Source organism: Arachis ipaensis, chromosome B06, assembly GCF_000816755.2.
Source record: "Arachis ipaensis cultivar K30076 chromosome B06, Araip1.1, whole genome shotgun sequence".
NCBI lineage: Eukaryota > Viridiplantae > Streptophyta > Magnoliopsida > Fabales > Fabaceae > Arachis > Arachis ipaensis.
Genome location: NC_029790.2, coordinates 65,375,559 through 65,392,326, shown reverse-complemented (window position 1 = coordinate 65,392,326; position 16,768 = coordinate 65,375,559). Strand labels below are relative to the sequence as shown.

At 35.0% G+C, this 16,768-nt stretch overlaps 1 long non-coding RNA gene and 1 pseudogene across 8 annotated transcripts in view; one reads left to right on the top strand and one right to left on the bottom strand.

Moving 5' to 3' along the window:
- On the top strand, nucleotides 2,844–5,098 carry LOC107646924 (annotated as a pseudogene).
- Nucleotides 6,146–16,768, bottom strand: part of LOC107648783 — a 21,567-nt gene continuing 10,944 nt past the window's right edge. The window contains exons 2-9 of one of the 8 annotated variants that reach the window (XR_002348826.1): nucleotides 8,098–8,162; nucleotides 7,912–8,011; nucleotides 7,567–7,874; nucleotides 7,411–7,487; nucleotides 7,046–7,089; nucleotides 6,668–6,770; nucleotides 6,327–6,421; nucleotides 6,146–6,238 (exon numbers count right to left, since the gene is read on the bottom strand). This is a non-coding gene — a long non-coding RNA (uncharacterized LOC107648783). Of the gene's footprint in view, nucleotides 6,239–6,326; nucleotides 6,422–6,667; nucleotides 6,771–6,909; nucleotides 6,953–7,045; nucleotides 7,090–7,410; nucleotides 7,488–7,566; nucleotides 8,012–8,097; nucleotides 8,163–16,768 lie in introns of all 8 variants that reach the window. The other 7 variants (XR_002348824.1, XR_002348827.1, XR_002348828.1 and 4 more) reach the window with 7 other exon arrangements.

Genomic DNA, 16,768 nt, shown 5'->3' with positions numbered 1-16,768 from the left:
AGTATTTAAAACAAATTATAGACAAATTTGGGATAGAATTAACATTTTACAAAATGCGTCCTAAATCTGTCTGAAGTTATTGGATGGAATACGGACGAATTATAGTTTTTGTCCAAAATGTGTTGCTAATCTGTATAAAAATTTTGGCGCCATCTAAAAAAAATTTGGCGCCAAAATTTAGGACAAAATTTAGACAAATTTAGGACAGAATATATTATTTCAATATCTCCACTAAAAATTATTCAACATTTATTTTAAATTTGTCCAAAATAAAAAAGTTATTCAAATGGAATAAATTTCGTTTGAAATTTTTGTCCAAAAAAGCCTGTTTCTAGTAGTGACATTTGGCTAGGTTGGTTTCTTGAGAAGAGGTAATGATGAAAAATTAATTTTCTATTTTTTTTTTCTTATTTGATATTATCTCACTTTTCCTTTTTTAATGACGAAATATGTGAATTTTTACATGTGATGGATTTAGAGGAGGTGAAGTGGTCGAACATTAAGGGAGAGGCTTGGATAAGATTTTAATTTCATTAACCTTAATTTTTTTGGTTCTCCAAGTTAATTCATCACATGATGAATTAACTTATAATGATAAATATATTAGAAAAGGAAAATGAATATAAGAGTGGTGAAATATATGACTAAAACTAAATCTTAAATGATAATAATTGCCAAGAGTGGTAATTATTTGATCACTTATTTTTATTATATCATATCAAAAAAATAATTATACTAGTATAAATAATACTAATATCATAAATTATCTCATTTCCAAAATATCTCTAAAATGTTTTAGTGAAATTAAACAAATCAAAAAGTTTTTTATTGAATGAATTTGGACTGATAATTAAATGTTATCAATAAAAAGTATTTTTTGTCTTATATAAAAAATAATTTTTATTTTATTTTATTTTATTTTTGAGATGACTCTACCTCGTTAAAACAAAGTAAACTGTGTTTCATAGTTTTCGTAAATTTCAATCACAGAAAATCCGAAAAATCGTTTTATAAAAAATCGGTTCTTACAACAGAAATTCATACCCTCTTAATTAATAGGACATATATATTTTAATCATTATTCTGTTACATGTTTTGCTTAGTTATGGCAATTTTATGCTGTTTTGTCAATGAAATTTAAGTTTGAAATTTGAAATTCAGCCATAATGTTCCACGTAGTTTGAAATTCATTCACTTTAGGTTCTGATGCGTTTAGAGAAAAAAACTTTGCTTGCTCTAGACATAAAGTAACCGAGGGAGACATCTTTTGCTCTTCCTAATGGGAAAAGTGAAGAAGCAGAGAAACAAAATAATGAACGGATGAACCACACACTATCCCTTTTGGTAAAAGTTTTTCTCTCTTCAGGACAATGTACCATGTGATAAAATCATGTCATTCATTGGGGCGAAAAAAACATGTAGAGAGAGCAGTAAAAATTAAAGCTGCATGCCTGCATCAGTGAATGTGAAATCGTGTGAATTGCATCCACAGTCAATGCCTTCAGGTCCCACTGCTCAATACCTAAATGTAGGTGGGATCCACATTCGTTAATAGTATTATTAGGGTTAGAAAAGGCTAGTTGGTAAAACTTTTAGGTGAATGTAGTTAGTAATGTTTAATTAAGGTTAAAAAATTTTAATATGGGTTAAAATAATGTGAAATTTTTAAATATGTTTTTTTTTTTAAAAAAATATGGAAATTGTTTTTAAAAAATCAAAATTGGAGGCTCTAATATCAATTTAAAAAATATTTTAAAATTTTTAATTTTCTATAAATAAGAATTAGAATGTCCAATTTTAATTTCAGAATTTTTAATTTAAAAAAAACTGTAATTGGAGAATTCATTTCAATTTAAAATATATTTTAAAATTTTTAATTTTCGAAAAACAAAATTTACAAAGTCTGATTTTTAATTATTTTTCTGCACCCTACTATACACACCAATATCCAAATTTCTATTACCCATAGTGGTGCAATTCACATCACCACTATTATTTTGCTGCATTGCACCCATCTATGCGTCATATTAAAAATGATTTCCAATTTAATTAACCAATAAATATTTATGTTGGGTATTTTTTTTAGGTGTTTATTATGGTACGTTGATAAATTAATACGTACTGATACGTTTAAAATATGGACAAATAACAATAAGACATGTGAAATTTATTTTTCATATCAGCATTTAATTTTTTCTTTTTTAAATATATAGTATATCACCACTTTTACTAAAACACCCTTTTAATTAAATAAAAATAAAAAATATTTATTTATTTAATTTTATAAAAAGACTTAAACATCCTTCCTTTATATGATTAGACAAAAATACCCTTTTAAATTAATCAAAATTTAGAATTCAATTAATCCTAATACTATAAATTTAAATAATTTAAACAACAAAATAAAAACATATTAAAAAAACAAAAAATAAAAATTATTCTTCATCTACCTTAAACATATTAAAAAAACAAAGAACCAAAATTGATCTTCATCACGCCTCTGAAGGTTTAACCTTCTTCATCTTCTTCTCTCCTCTTCCTATCCTATCTCTCTCTCTGCTCGATCTCTCTCACTGTGCGTCACAGAGCATCGCTTCTCAGCCTTGCACTGCCGCCGCACCAAACCTCCATTGCACTGAACTTCCATTGCCCCGTCACACCCCTTCCCGGCTCTTCTATGTGTTGCTCGCGTCGTTCCCTTTCGAACCCTAATGTGCATTTCTCTACCACCGTCTTCGTCGCCTTCGTCTACCTTCGCGATTTTATAAAACTACAGCACCGATATCAGCGGCACTAACCATAACTAATGGCGTCTGCCGAGCAGCCATTGAAGAAGCGAAAGTACGACACTCTCCCGGAATCCCACTGCCACACCACCGCCGCTAGCACCGCCGCCACAATCTCCTCAAACCCTAGCTCGTCCGCCTACTCCTCCTCCTCCGGCTCTGTCACAGGATGAGGTCGTCACCAAGCAGAGGAACAAAGATGAGGTTCGAACCATGTTTGAGAGCTACCGTTGCATCAAGCTCTTCTTGTCAAAGAAGCAAGGTGATTTCATCCCTGACCTTGAACAGAGCTTCTTCGCTCTCGTAAATACTTCCAGAGGTAAACACTACTAAACAACACTTCATAGTTCATTCTCTATCTTTTTGGAGGGTATAAATTTGAAATCAAGGTTAATGAATTTGAGTTTGTTTATACCATTCAGACCCTAATGTACCATTCTTCTCTTCCTCATAATATAGCGTTTTCTCATATCTTTCTAATTTAGTCAACCCAATTAGATTCTGATTGAGATCTCTAAACCTTATCTTGAAAGAATACAGTTTTTAGCACCAGCATATCTAAGGAAGATGAAGCCCTCAATTTGCTTAGTCCATATAACTATGTAATTTCATCTGATCAAGACCAAATGAAAGTAAGCATAACAAATTAAAAAAGCATCACCTATTTCATGTTTATTTATTTTGTCAAAATTGAATGTTGACTAATATTGCTATATATATGTATACATGTAGGGATTAACAAAGACACTAGACTTTATAATTGACACAGCATTGGTGATCATCCTTTTGATCCTTACATAGCACTTCTAAATTTGTTTTAAAGCGTCCATTTATTCGCATGTTATTTGTTGCAATGCCTTTTGTTTTCAATAAACCTGTTTAACTTGATTCATATTTTAGTATGATGCATCATCTAATTTGAACTCTAATAGTGGATCACTTTATCTGAAATGCTTGAGCTTACTATGTTATTATGTATATGATTGCAGCCTATTCTTCAAGCAGAAAATGGAGCTATCTCTGATAGGACTCCAGATGCTGGAAAGACTTCCCTTGTAAATGTTGTTGCTGTAAGTATATTAATCATGTGAACAATCTCTTAGCAGTTGACAATTTACAGTAAGTCTGTTCCCCATAAGTCTTACAATTAGGAATAAATCACAAAACTTGCATCAATGGGGTACTGTTTTGGAAGGCTGAGTCAGAAGAGATTAGGAAGAAATGGTTTATGGGAGTTGAGAATGGGTGTAATCCGTCTGGCTCGAGCTTATACCGAAAATGAGAAGATCATCAAATTTGAAGGATGTTATCATGGCCACGCAGATCCTTTTCTTGTTAAGGCAGGTAGTGGAGTTGCGACTTTAGGACTTCCTGACTTCCCTGGTGTCCCTAAAGGTTCTACTTATGAAACTCTTACAGCCCCCTTCAATGACTTCTCAGCCGTTGATAAACTCTTTGAGGATAACAAGGGAGAGATAGCTGCAGTCATGCTCAAGCCTGTTGTTGGAAACTCTGGTTTCATTCCCCCTAAATCTGATTTTCTTAGTTTCCTGCGCAAAATCACCAAGGAGAACAATTCCCTTCTAATCTTTGATGAGGTTATGACTGGATTCCGTTTGGCATATGGTGGCGCTCAAGAATATTTTGGCATAAATACTGATTTAACAACACTAGGAAAGATCATTGGTGGGGGGTCTGCCTGTAGGATCTTATGGAGGGAGGATGGATATTATGGAGATGGTGGCACCTGCTGGACCGATGTACCAAGCCGGGACCTTGAGTGGGAACCCTTTGGCTATGACTGCAGGTACAGACACTCTGAAGTGCATTAAGGAGGCAGGAACTTATGAATATTTGGATAAAATTACAGGTGAGCTTGTTCGCGGCATCGTTGAAGCCGGGAAGAAGGCAGGCCATGCTATATGTGGTGGGCATATAAGTGGGATGTTCGGGTTTTTCTTCACAGAAGGACCTGTTTACAATTTTGCAGATGCCAAGAAGAGTGATACGACCAAGTTTGCAAAGTTCTATTGGGGAATGTTAGCAGAAGGTGTCTATTTGGCTCCTTCACAGTTTCAGGCTGGGTTCACCAGCTTGGCGCATAGCCCTGATGACATAGAAAAGACAATAGCAGCTGCAGAGAAGGTTTTCATTGATATCTGAATGTTAACTTAGAGTTTTAGATGATTTTTATCTTATTGCTGCTTTTATTTAACCTGTATCATTTTGGATCTTGTATCCACTCAGTGTATTATTATTATTATTAGTAGCAGTAAAGCCGAGTGAATTTTAAGTTTGTAACTATTTGAGTTCATGGTCTTTCCTCTTCATACAATCTCTCCATTCAAGCATTTGTTGATGTTTTTCAGGAGGGGGAGACTCACATAAAAATGACAAAAACAATTTTTTTTTTAGTTGCTGACGTGTTACTCTGTGATTGATTATTTATGTTACATTTTGTAACTTCTCCTTGTAACAAAAATTACAACCAAAATATATATTATTAGAGATGTCAACCAACTATTTTAATGGTTTATGCATGGAAATATGGAACTGTATTATGTAAGATTATTATATATCTAGGTCGCATGCATGGACTTCTTCAATCAAAAGGAGGGAAGACATGGTAAAGGATGATGACACTAAGAGGCTCTACCATTTCTACTTTAGCAATAATTTTGTATATTATTATTACTATGATGCATAACAAGTTTGAACTCTTAAGTTAGCTAGCTAAATTTGATTTACATATAATGGTTTTTCATATGAAGCTATTCCATGAAATATTTTCCCTTAAATTTGTTTGTTTAGTTGCATATTTTAATGCACAATCTTCTCAATAAACATTACAATAAGCATGTAACTAATTTAAAAATCATGGCTTGTAACTTTATTGTTGTATTGATGTGAACAAGCTTGAAGCTTACAACCAAAGGTCATAACAACATTCAATTAAAATCAATCCCACACATAAATGGGGACACCTTGTTCTTGCCACAGAGAAGGAGAAAAAAATTGTATTCCATACAACAAAAATGGTAGCATACAAAGAAGGAAATTTTTTTCCATTATTTGTTACCTAACAGTACAAGGGACTGGCCCCAGAGAATTAAATGGCACCAGGGTCAAGCACCAAAAATGAACTGTAAAGAATAGACTAAAACAAAAACAAGGTTGGGGAAAAAGAAAAAGAAAAACCACTGACATGCAACACACTTTTTTTTGGTGTTTGTCAGAATCTCTCAAAATTGTTCTAGCCATATCAACCATTAAAGGTGTGAGTTAAGGCTTCTTCAAGGGATGACTTGGCATTGCCTTGCAAATCCTCGAGTACAGCAAATTTCTCACCAGGTGACAGCTTGTACGGTGATTTCTTTAAGGTGTATTCAAAGCCGAAATTGCAAGTATCCTTGTCTGAGGAAGTTGACTTTTCAAATTCTTCAAAAAGTGGCCTATACGAGCAAAAGCATAAATAGTAAACACAATGCACAAAAGATAGCACAAAGGAGGATTCAAAAGTATATAACAAGCAATACAAACCAGCTGTTTCACTCAGGATTCTAGTTGATGAATTTGGGTGGTTCCGAGAAGCCAAAGCTAGCAAGAGCAAAACTCTGTTAGCCATTAAATTATACCTAAAAGAGAAAAGTATTTTATTGAGCTAAGGCTTTGAATGTGCAAAATTATAAAATAGAAAGCATTTACAAGTCAAAAAGATGTAAAACAGAAAGCAAACTAAAGATGAATAAGATAAAACAAAAGTAATGAAAAAACAGAGCCTAAAGCATGTGTCAGGCCATCTCAATCTATAGTGAGTGTTAAACAACTTTAAAACCAAGTCAAATATGAAAAGAAAGAAGGCCAAATGAGTTGCCATTTACCGCCAATGCAAGCCAGTGGAATCAAAACTCATAGAGCCAATATGAGAAACCAAATCTGAAAATCCCAGTCCACAAACAAGTATGGTTGTCTTTGTCTGATATCCTAAAAAATCTTTTAGATACTCTAGAAAATTGGATGTTGTACTTTACAAAAAGCTGTTGAAAATCAGGAACTATTAAATTATATCAAGACAATAAAACTACAACACAAGTCAACAATCATCTGAAGGGGATAAGTCTACCTCATTAATTGCTTTCTGAGCTTTCAAGGATTCATGATGAGAACTTCAAGGAGAAACCAGCAACATATTAGTATCTCAAATTACCCATAGCACAACAATTTCTAACTACAATGGGAAACAATGAAAATAGAAATACCTTGAGAGAATAGCCATTATAAATGAAGAGAATGACTTCAGATCCTGGAATCAAATAAAGCATATAAGAAACATGAAACTAATAATCACCCAGAAAGACAATTTAAAGAAAATGCTTGATCATCACCGTAGTCAAAATGTAACAGAAAATGAAAATAGAATTGAAATTGCAACCAAACAGGCCCTAAAATCCTGTTTTCTGATTTCACTTTTTCCTTCACAAATCTTAAAAATAAAGAAGATTGAAAATGAAAACTGAAAATAGAAACAGAAATGCCAACCAAACATGCACTTTCCTTCCCCTAGAATTCGCAAACACACCCTAATAAAACACAACAAAACTCACACAACCAGCTATATACATACTTGTACTGATCTATTGGATAATAATGAACCCGACTTCCAAGAAGGGATCATAGAAGATTATCAGCAGCCCCATTAACCTATCATTGAGAATAATAATAACCAAGGTCAAATATGTACTAGTAGACCATTATCAACAAGGTTGAGAGAGAATAAAACCTTCCAGGATGGTGAGTCAAAAGCCAAGAAGACAGCTTCTTTAAATTGATCCTTATAGCGGAGTATTGCTAGACTGCCAAAAGTGATGCCAACTGATAATATTTTTTATTGATAAACTCTTATAAACTGATAAACAAAACCAGTCATTTAGCATACAAAGGAAATGCTCAAGCAGGGCTAGTTCGAACTACACATAGATCCAATCCATGCCCGGAATTTCACAAACACTAAAGTAATACATCAAAGCAAAAGTCCATGAAAAGAAACATATCAATAGTTTATCATCACACATAATCCTCTCCCCTCACCTTTCCTCCTCTTTTACCATAATGCCCTCCGGTTCACGTTTCCTCCCCTTTTACCATAATGCCCTCCGGTTGGCTGGTCCCAAAAGATTGTGGAATCTCACAAAGTACCATTCTACATGGCAATGCACATTCTCCAGCTGTACAAATAGGGAACAGAACAGTTAAATTTAGAAGTAAATATGACTTGTTCAATGTCCATGCTACATAAAATTGACGAGCATACCTGTGATAAAGTAATTTTTGAGTCATACATGCTGATGAATAAATCAGCTAAATCATGTGCCTCATCTATTATCAATATTGGATTTCAAATTCAGACCAAGAGCTTCACGAGATGATTTTGACAAAAGAGATTGATATGGAAGGACAAGAAGATCAGCTCTCACAACCATGCTTCTAGAGCCGTAGTAGGTTTGCAAGATCTTCAATATCCAAGGGTCCTCATTCAGATACCTCATTCCTGAATTCATGTTGTAGTTTATGTGGCAACCAGAAGAGGCCTTTGTTCTGCGTGTGTGTGCACCTACTCTTATGTTCTGCAAGTTCAAGAGACATTAGTGCCTAGACAATTCTATCTTATTTATTCTTGCCCAAAAAGAAAAGGTACCAACACGAAGTAGTGACTAATAGATAAGAAACTTAGTCCCACAATTAGACATTAAGCATAGAAGTTAGTATTGCTTATGTTTTCATCTCAATTTTAGACTTCTAAATAAAACTATTTCTCTTGAATCCTTAGCCAAGCATGCCTTGTTGAATGAAAACATTCTCAACATTAAGATTCTATGTGCAATTTTTCAAAAGAATAGTGATATACCTTCACCCTTGTAGCTTCATTTATGCGTGTGGAGTTTTCAAGTGAAAGCACATCTATGGTATTGCAAATATTATGTTAAGGATTATCAATTTAAAAAATAAAAAAAAATAATCAATAAAGAAACTTTCAAGGGTGAACTTTCGCAACAAAAAAAAGGTTAGGAAAAAAGAAGGGACACAAGCTTTGTTTCTAGCTTGATTGAATATACCATATAACTTTCTTTCATTTTATCTGCTTTATCTATCTCCTTTTTCTTTTCTTTAAAAGAAAAAAACAAAGAATCAAGGAAAACTAAAAGCGAATTCGACCTTACTCAAGTGGTGCTCAAGTCAAATGGAAAAAAAAAAGGAAGAAACATGAGGGTACAGTTCAATAATTTTGGTATTTTTTCCTCTAAAAGAAAAGCAAGTCACCTGTAACTGAAACTATGCTAAAAGAGTAAAGGTAATGTAAGAACACAAATGTACCTGTCAATTTTTTCCCTAATTGCAGGCTCAATCCCATCATCATCCAAATCTCCATCATCAAAGTGAATCTTAAGAGAAACGGTGCCATCCTCTTCGTACAGTAAATTTGATGTCTCGCCAATTATACTTCCATCAGAACTTTGGTCACCGGTATCATGCCCATTTAACTCCTATTACAAGGAAAAAGGCAATAACCACTTAGCATTTTGTTAACAAAACAAAAGATTTTTCAACTGAAATAAAAAAATAACACCAAATGAATGGACTAAACAGCATACAGACAGAAAATTCACAACCACCTTCTTATGCAAGGAAACAGGCAAGCATTGTTTATAAGCCTAAACCAGTACAAGTCATGTGATGATAAATAAATATTTGAGCCTTAATCATTTAAAGAATCTTTACAACTCATGAAACAACTTGAGTTATATGAGAAAGTGGCAAGAAATTTAACTTTGTTAACCAAAATATCCAACTTCTTGGCAGTTATTTCTCTCAATAACTGCATAAAACTGCTATAGAGCTTTCTTTGACATGAAGCTAGCAGAGAATTTGATAAGTAAATAACTCAATTGGAACTTCAAATTGCATAGCAGGGTTCATAAAAGAACTACTATAGAGCTTTCTTTAACAAACCTTTTGGATCATTGATAGCCTTAGATCCAGCACAGCACAGTGAAAGAACTTGAAGCCTCAAGGATAACTTCAGAATAGACGGACTCTCATGATTATAAAAGAGTAGGGTCATCCCTGCAAGAGAAGTATGCTTTCAAGAAACACGATGCCACTGAACTAAAAGAGTATAAAAGAACTAAATTTCAATCACCAAAAGAGTATAATTCATACATAGTCAAATGGAGACATTAAATGATCTGGCAAACAAATACCAACATAAACGTAAACAAAATATAATGTCGTATGTCACTAGACGGTTCATATGCCCACAAGAAAATAATAAAAATAAAAATAATAAATAATATCCTATGTTGTAAATCTAATCTTGTGGAACCAGCCCTAATTTTTATAAATTGATAGCACAAGCATTTGAAAGGGAGATATAATCAGCAATTTTAACATGTATAAATTAAAAATATAATATATAGATTATAACTCTATGGCTTTTTATTGTTGATGACATCATTCAAAAGTCCAACCCATGTATTGCTATCACTGGGTCCACTAGAATACGATGAGATATGAGAAAACTGAGGATATGATGTATTCCGGCAGTAGAAGGATATTGGTTGAAGTACGCCATGCCATTTGAAACATGATGAAAAGGAATAGGGAGGACTCCACCATAAGGTTGATAAGGAAGGACCACTGGATAATGATGCATAGGATATTGTGGTAATCCTGGTATCTTGGTTGTGGCTACATCTGGAACTTTGGTCACCTCAATTCCTGATGTGTTGGTCTTATCTTTTAATGTCTCTTGAGTTAGAGTGATTTCTTCGGTCTAAACATAAATAATAATTTTTAAATAATTACGATACAGAATTTAAAAAAATAATAAATAAAGAAACTCGTCAGACAAGCTAGAGTCGAGTAAGAATTTTCTCAAAGTGTTGGCCTCACTCACCCTTAAACTCTCAGTTGCACTTATGGTATTGGATTAAAATAATTTAAATTCAAATTAAGACTTTAATTTTCCTTCTTAAATTATCTAATATAAATTATTAGATATGCAAAATGTTACCTTCTGTCAACTTTTTTTGCCATTTGCTCTAATCTTCGGTGTCTCTGTCAATTTAGATACAGACTTCTTGCTTCCACAACCCTTGAACTTTTTGTAATAGAATAATAAGAAATAATATAAGCACTACGAGCATAATATGTTGCAAATTTGAATTGAAATGACAATAAATTTGATAGATGGTATAACATGGACAAGTGCTTACTTTAAAATTATTGTTATTGTGCACAGGTGTATTTTCTACTGATTTTGTGTTCTGAGAGGGAGTCTGTTTATTGGCATCACATTCTTCAACCTGCTAAAAAAATTTTAAAAATTGCTCAAAATATTTCATTATTTAATAGTTCTGCGAAAGACACTAAAATAATAGGTAAGCATAAAGTATATCCTTAAGCAAGGCATTATATTAATACCATTGGTTCATCTTCAGCATTTGAGTATTCGGCACGGGAGTCCTCCTTGGCGAGTAATAGACATGTCCTAACGAAATGCCTGCTTAACTTACAATGTGAACATCTTCGCCTCTTTTGGCCTTTTGGAACCTTTCTTGGAGCCCCTTTTGACTTCACAACAGCTGGATCACCTATTAGCGCTGACGTGGGGGAAAGCCTCGCTTGTGCATCACCTTTATTTTGCACCTTCGAAATTAGCTTAAGTAACTCACCTGAGATTTCCCTATAGTCAGCTGAATTTTTGGAAGAAATATCACAAAGCTTCCAACAAATAGATGACATTGCACCGCATCTAAGTGTGGGCACTATATTATCAGCGGTGTCTGCTCGCTAATTGAGCATATAAAATCACTCTTTGCATCCCTTGTCCATCTTTTCAGGATAAGAGATGTTGGGACGCATTTTTTATTGCGATGCTTCAAGACTCCAAAGATGTGGGAACACGGTAATCCACGAATCTCAAATAGCCTGCACTCACACGCAAACAGGTCCTTGCCTTTATTGTAAGATACTTTAAATTCCCATTGCTGATTAAAATACTCACTCGTGTTGTACTCAACAATGTCTCCACTGTTTGGGTATTCAGTCACATTTAAGGCACCTGCTGCTTCTATCTCATCTTTCACAAGTTTGAAAATATTTCTAGTATAAAGTTCAGCAGCTTGTTTCTCAAAACTTTCCAAGCACGTAGTCAAAACAGGAAACTTATAAAAGGTTTCAAAGTCAGCAGTAAGATGGTTGTTTCGGTAATGCCTTACTACTTCACAAAATTTATGCATGAATTCAAGGAGATTGGTTTTACTGTCAACATAGTTCTTCAATAATGAATGAATTCCCTCACACTGTGATGTAGTTCTTATGCGGCCAAAAAAGTGCTCCTTCAAATATGCGGTAGCGCACTTCATTCTGTCATTATAAATGGCTTGGACCCATTCATTCTCGACAAGTCCGTATTTGGATATGATCTCATTCCATCTCTGTTCAAATATTTGTACGGTAAACTGTCCATACAATAATACACTAAAATCGTCCCAAAAATGCTTGTTTTTTATATTCTGTACCGCATTACGATGGAGATGCCATGCACAAAGGCGGTGTGGTATACCATGAAATACTTCTAAGATAGCATCTCTCATAGCACGATCTCCGTCTGTCACAACGCCTCCGGATAGTTTTCCTGACATGATTTCCGAAAATTCCTTCAGTGCCCACTTGAAAGTTACGGACCTTTCATCTGAGAGCAGAGCGCATCCAAAGATAGTTGTCTGGCCATGGTGGTTGGTCCTTGAAAATATAACTAAGAGCTTGTTGTATACATTTTTCTTGTAAGTAGTGCCAAAAGCCAGTACATCGCCAAAACATTCGTAATCAACAACGCTTTCTCCATCAGCCCAAACCAAATTCTCCAACCTACCATCCTTTAAGGTGAACTTTCCTAGAAATAACGGGTCATTGTCTGCCTTAGAAAATAGATAGGCCAACGCAGCAAATGCATCACCGTCTTTCACTTTCCCATGCCTAGTCTTACTAGTGTGGTTATGTAAGTCTTTGCTGGTAAAACCCACTTTATCATATCCACCTTTTTGGGAAACCATGTAACCCATTATGTGGCAAGTTTTAACACCACATGCTCGCAAGCTGTCTACTTGTGTTTTATCGGCCTCATCAAGCCCACAATTCGCGATAATAAGATGTCTGAACTTAGGTGGACACAGTGGATGATTGTGTTCACTCTCAAAGACACTAACTTTCCACTTACCCGTTCTATAGTGACGAATGAACCGAATCCTCGCCCTGCAGTTGACACGAGTAATTGCCCTATGTTCCCTTTGCCGATTGTCCCTTTTAAGGTGCTTCCAATGTCTTTCTCCTGCTTTATTGCAAACCAACTGTCTTGTATTAATGTTGCCATTAGCATCCACCGTCTTCAAGTCTTTTCGGGACACAAATCTATAGCACCTGGCATACTTGGCATAAAATTCACAAACATGAGATTCTGTATCAAACACCAATCCCCATATGTCTTCGATGGTCAAATCAGTTATCAACTTTTCCAAACCACCAGCATTAATTATATCTTCCTCAACTTCATCTACAGTTACATCCACCATATCATCACTTTCATCAGAACTGCACTCATACTCAACACTTAAATCTTCAGATTGATCACCATCTTTATACGACTCTTTGCCATCATTCTCCATGACTGAACTTAAAATTTTAACATGTTAGGTACTAACTAAATGCTAGGAGAATGGAATAGAAAAAATGAACTAATCTTTTTTTTTATTAAAATTATTGGTCAATCAAATTCTACGAAACCTAAGAGCCATTAGTGCATAAGAGTGTTAAAATAGTTTTTCATACTTAAAAAATTATAATAAACATGTGGAAGTCTAAGCTCAACGTCTAGGTGTTTTCACAGTTTTCTTAGTCATCCCTTGCATTTTCTCAACAGGTTCAATTCAATTTCCTTTTGAATTTCTTGAATTTTTGTGTGTGATTGATTTTCCCTTTTTTGCTCTCAATTTCCCATTAGTTTCTTATAAAGTTAATTCCTTTATCATGTGTTTCCCAGTTACGGTTTACTACTTGTATAACTGATTATTCTTTTCTTTTCTTTTTTCCTATAAAAATCCAGTTTTCTATGAATATGATTATGGAAAAGAGAAGTTTAACATCATTCAATTGTTAGGAAATATGGCTTCGGGCAAAGATGAGACAAAGGTAGAATTCTAAAAATAAGGCAACATTTCTTGTGAAATTGATTGTATTTGTTGTTGTTAATTACTTAGTTATCTTTTGTAATAGTACTATGCAGGAGAAGATGGCAGAAATCGAGTTTTTATCTCCAGTGGTGAAGTCTCTAACAAGAGATGCAGAAGAGAGGAGGGAAGCAGTGGGACTGCTGCTAGAACTCTGTGATCTTCCTGTAGTTCGAGGGCAAATTGGAAGAATTCAAGGGTTCATTGTAATGTTAGAATGATCTTCCTGCTTGAGGTTGCCTTTTTTGAGTTCTCTCTAATCATTCTTTCATTCATTATTAATTTTGGTGTTTGAGCTTGCAATATGATAATATCCTAGGTTGTATTGATAATTGAGGATAACATTTGTACAACAGAGTGTATAAACCACTCAAGTTATTTATTTTGCAAATAAAAGTATCATCTTTTTCTCTTCTTATCCTTAAATATGATAGCTTGTTTATAGGTTTAGTAGTTGTATAGTTGTATTATTTCTAGGAAATATAATAAAGTGACCAATTTTCTAGATCAGCAACATAATAAGCATAAAAGTATATCAAGCAATTAAACTTGCAAGAGAATCCAAGCATGCAACTGTTACAAGGCACCCTTCCAGGTTTAGTAAGGAAAGCTTTTGCAACCTTGAAATGAACCAGGACATCATAAAAAATTAATGAAGAATAGATAATCATGAAATACTGAAACTCAAGAATTTTGTTCAAACTGGCAAGCTGAGATGCTATTATGCTTGGTTTAGTAACTTGTTCTTGCCATTCAGGTCTCACCTACCTCAAAAGCAATCCCAAATCATTTGCAATAACAGTGATCTATGCTTCATAAACTACTCAAATTATCAAAATCAGAAACATGAATCGCACTATTCAGAATCTAGGAGAGGCATACCAATTTCAAGAAACGCATAATTGGCACAATTTATCAAGCATACCAATAATAAATATTCAATCATCTACTTATGAACCAGGACATCATCGAAAATTAATGAAGAATAGATAATTATGAAATACTGAAACTCAAGAATTCTGTTCAAACTGGCAAGCTGAGATGCTATTATGCTTGGTTTAGTAACTTGTTCTTGCCATTCAGGTCTCAACTACCTCAAAAGCAATTCCAAATCATTTGCAATAACAGTGATCTATGCTTCATAAACTACTCAAATTATCAAAATCAGAAACATGAATTGCACTATTCAGAATCTAGGAGAGGCATACCAATTTCAAGAAACGCATAATTGGCACAATTTATCAAGCATACCAATAATAAATATTCAATCATCTACTTATGAACCAGGACATCATCGAAAATTAATGAAGAATAGATAATTATGAAATACTGAATGTATGACCCAGAACCTTTGAAGAGCCTTTTTATGATCAAGTCTCAAATCATATAGTTATTTATAGCCTTAATTTCAGAAATTGTTTTATTAAAGATAATTAAGGCAAGTTTTGATTTATTGAAATTGAGACGAGTTATGATCTTTATCCAATTTTATAATTGTTGGGTTATTTTCTATATTTAAATTATAAATTTAGCAGTTGTGAAATAATAAAAATTTTATATGTTTTGGACTAAGTAACTAATATTTTAAATATTAGTACTGCTATTTTGGAAAATAGGGAAATTAATTATATTATTTCTAATTTTTAGATTTGGGCATTTTATTGAAAATAATTTTTGAAAATGATGAACAAATGGCATTTTCTATATATAATTAGTGTTGGATTTACATTGGGTTTCAATTACTATATTATTCCCAATTTTATGTGAAATTACCATAATGCCCTTAACCCTAATTTTCAAAATGAAACCCTAAAACCCTAACCTGACCCGTTTCCCCCCAAGACCCAGCCAAGCACCCACAATGCACCCTCACCAGCAGCAGTAGCACGCACTGCTTTCCTTTCTTCTTGAACAAAAGAGAAGAAACGGCAGAGGGAAGGGGAGACTGAGTGCGGCAGGGAGGAGAAGAGAAGGGGGAGGGGCGCTGGCACCGGTGGGCTTCTCCACTGCCGTCGCCGCCGAACTGATACACGGAGAGGGAGAGTTCGCGTCAAAGAGAGAGAGGGAGCTTCATCTGCGTCGTCGTCCAGCCGTCCTCCGGCCTTTCATCACTGGTTCCTCACCGTTGTCGCCGTGGAGGCCGAACACGTCGAGTTCCCTGCCGCCGCCTTGGAGTCCGCCGTCAGACCTGACTCGAAGGAAGAGAGGTGTGCCGTCAGCGTCGTGCAGAGAGGGACTCGCAGCTGCCGTCGCGTCTCGTCGCCGTCACCTCTACCGCACGTCGCCACCGTACGCGCTGTGGCCTCCAACCGCGCCATCGCCAGTCGCACTTGCTCTGCCGTCCTTGTTGTGGCTGGTGTTGTCGCCGGAGACCCACCATCGTTGGAGAAAGGGAGAGAGTCAGAGAAGGAGAGTCACGCCGGAGAAGAACCGTCGCGGAGTTGTCCCTGCGCTGCGCCCAGCAGCTGTCAGGAGCCTTGTCGCCGATCATGGGGGTGTGCCGGTAAGCTCCTGCCGCCAAAAAACCTCGCTGCCATCGCCAGAAGATCCTACCGGTAAGGTTTTAAGTATTGGGTTTCGTTCTCCTGAGTTTTCGGAAGCATTACAATCACTGCATGTTGGATTTAGCTTGCTTTTGAATTGATTTCTGGTTTGAGCTGTTGAAAAGGAATGAGAAACGGTTTAGTTGGGACCCGA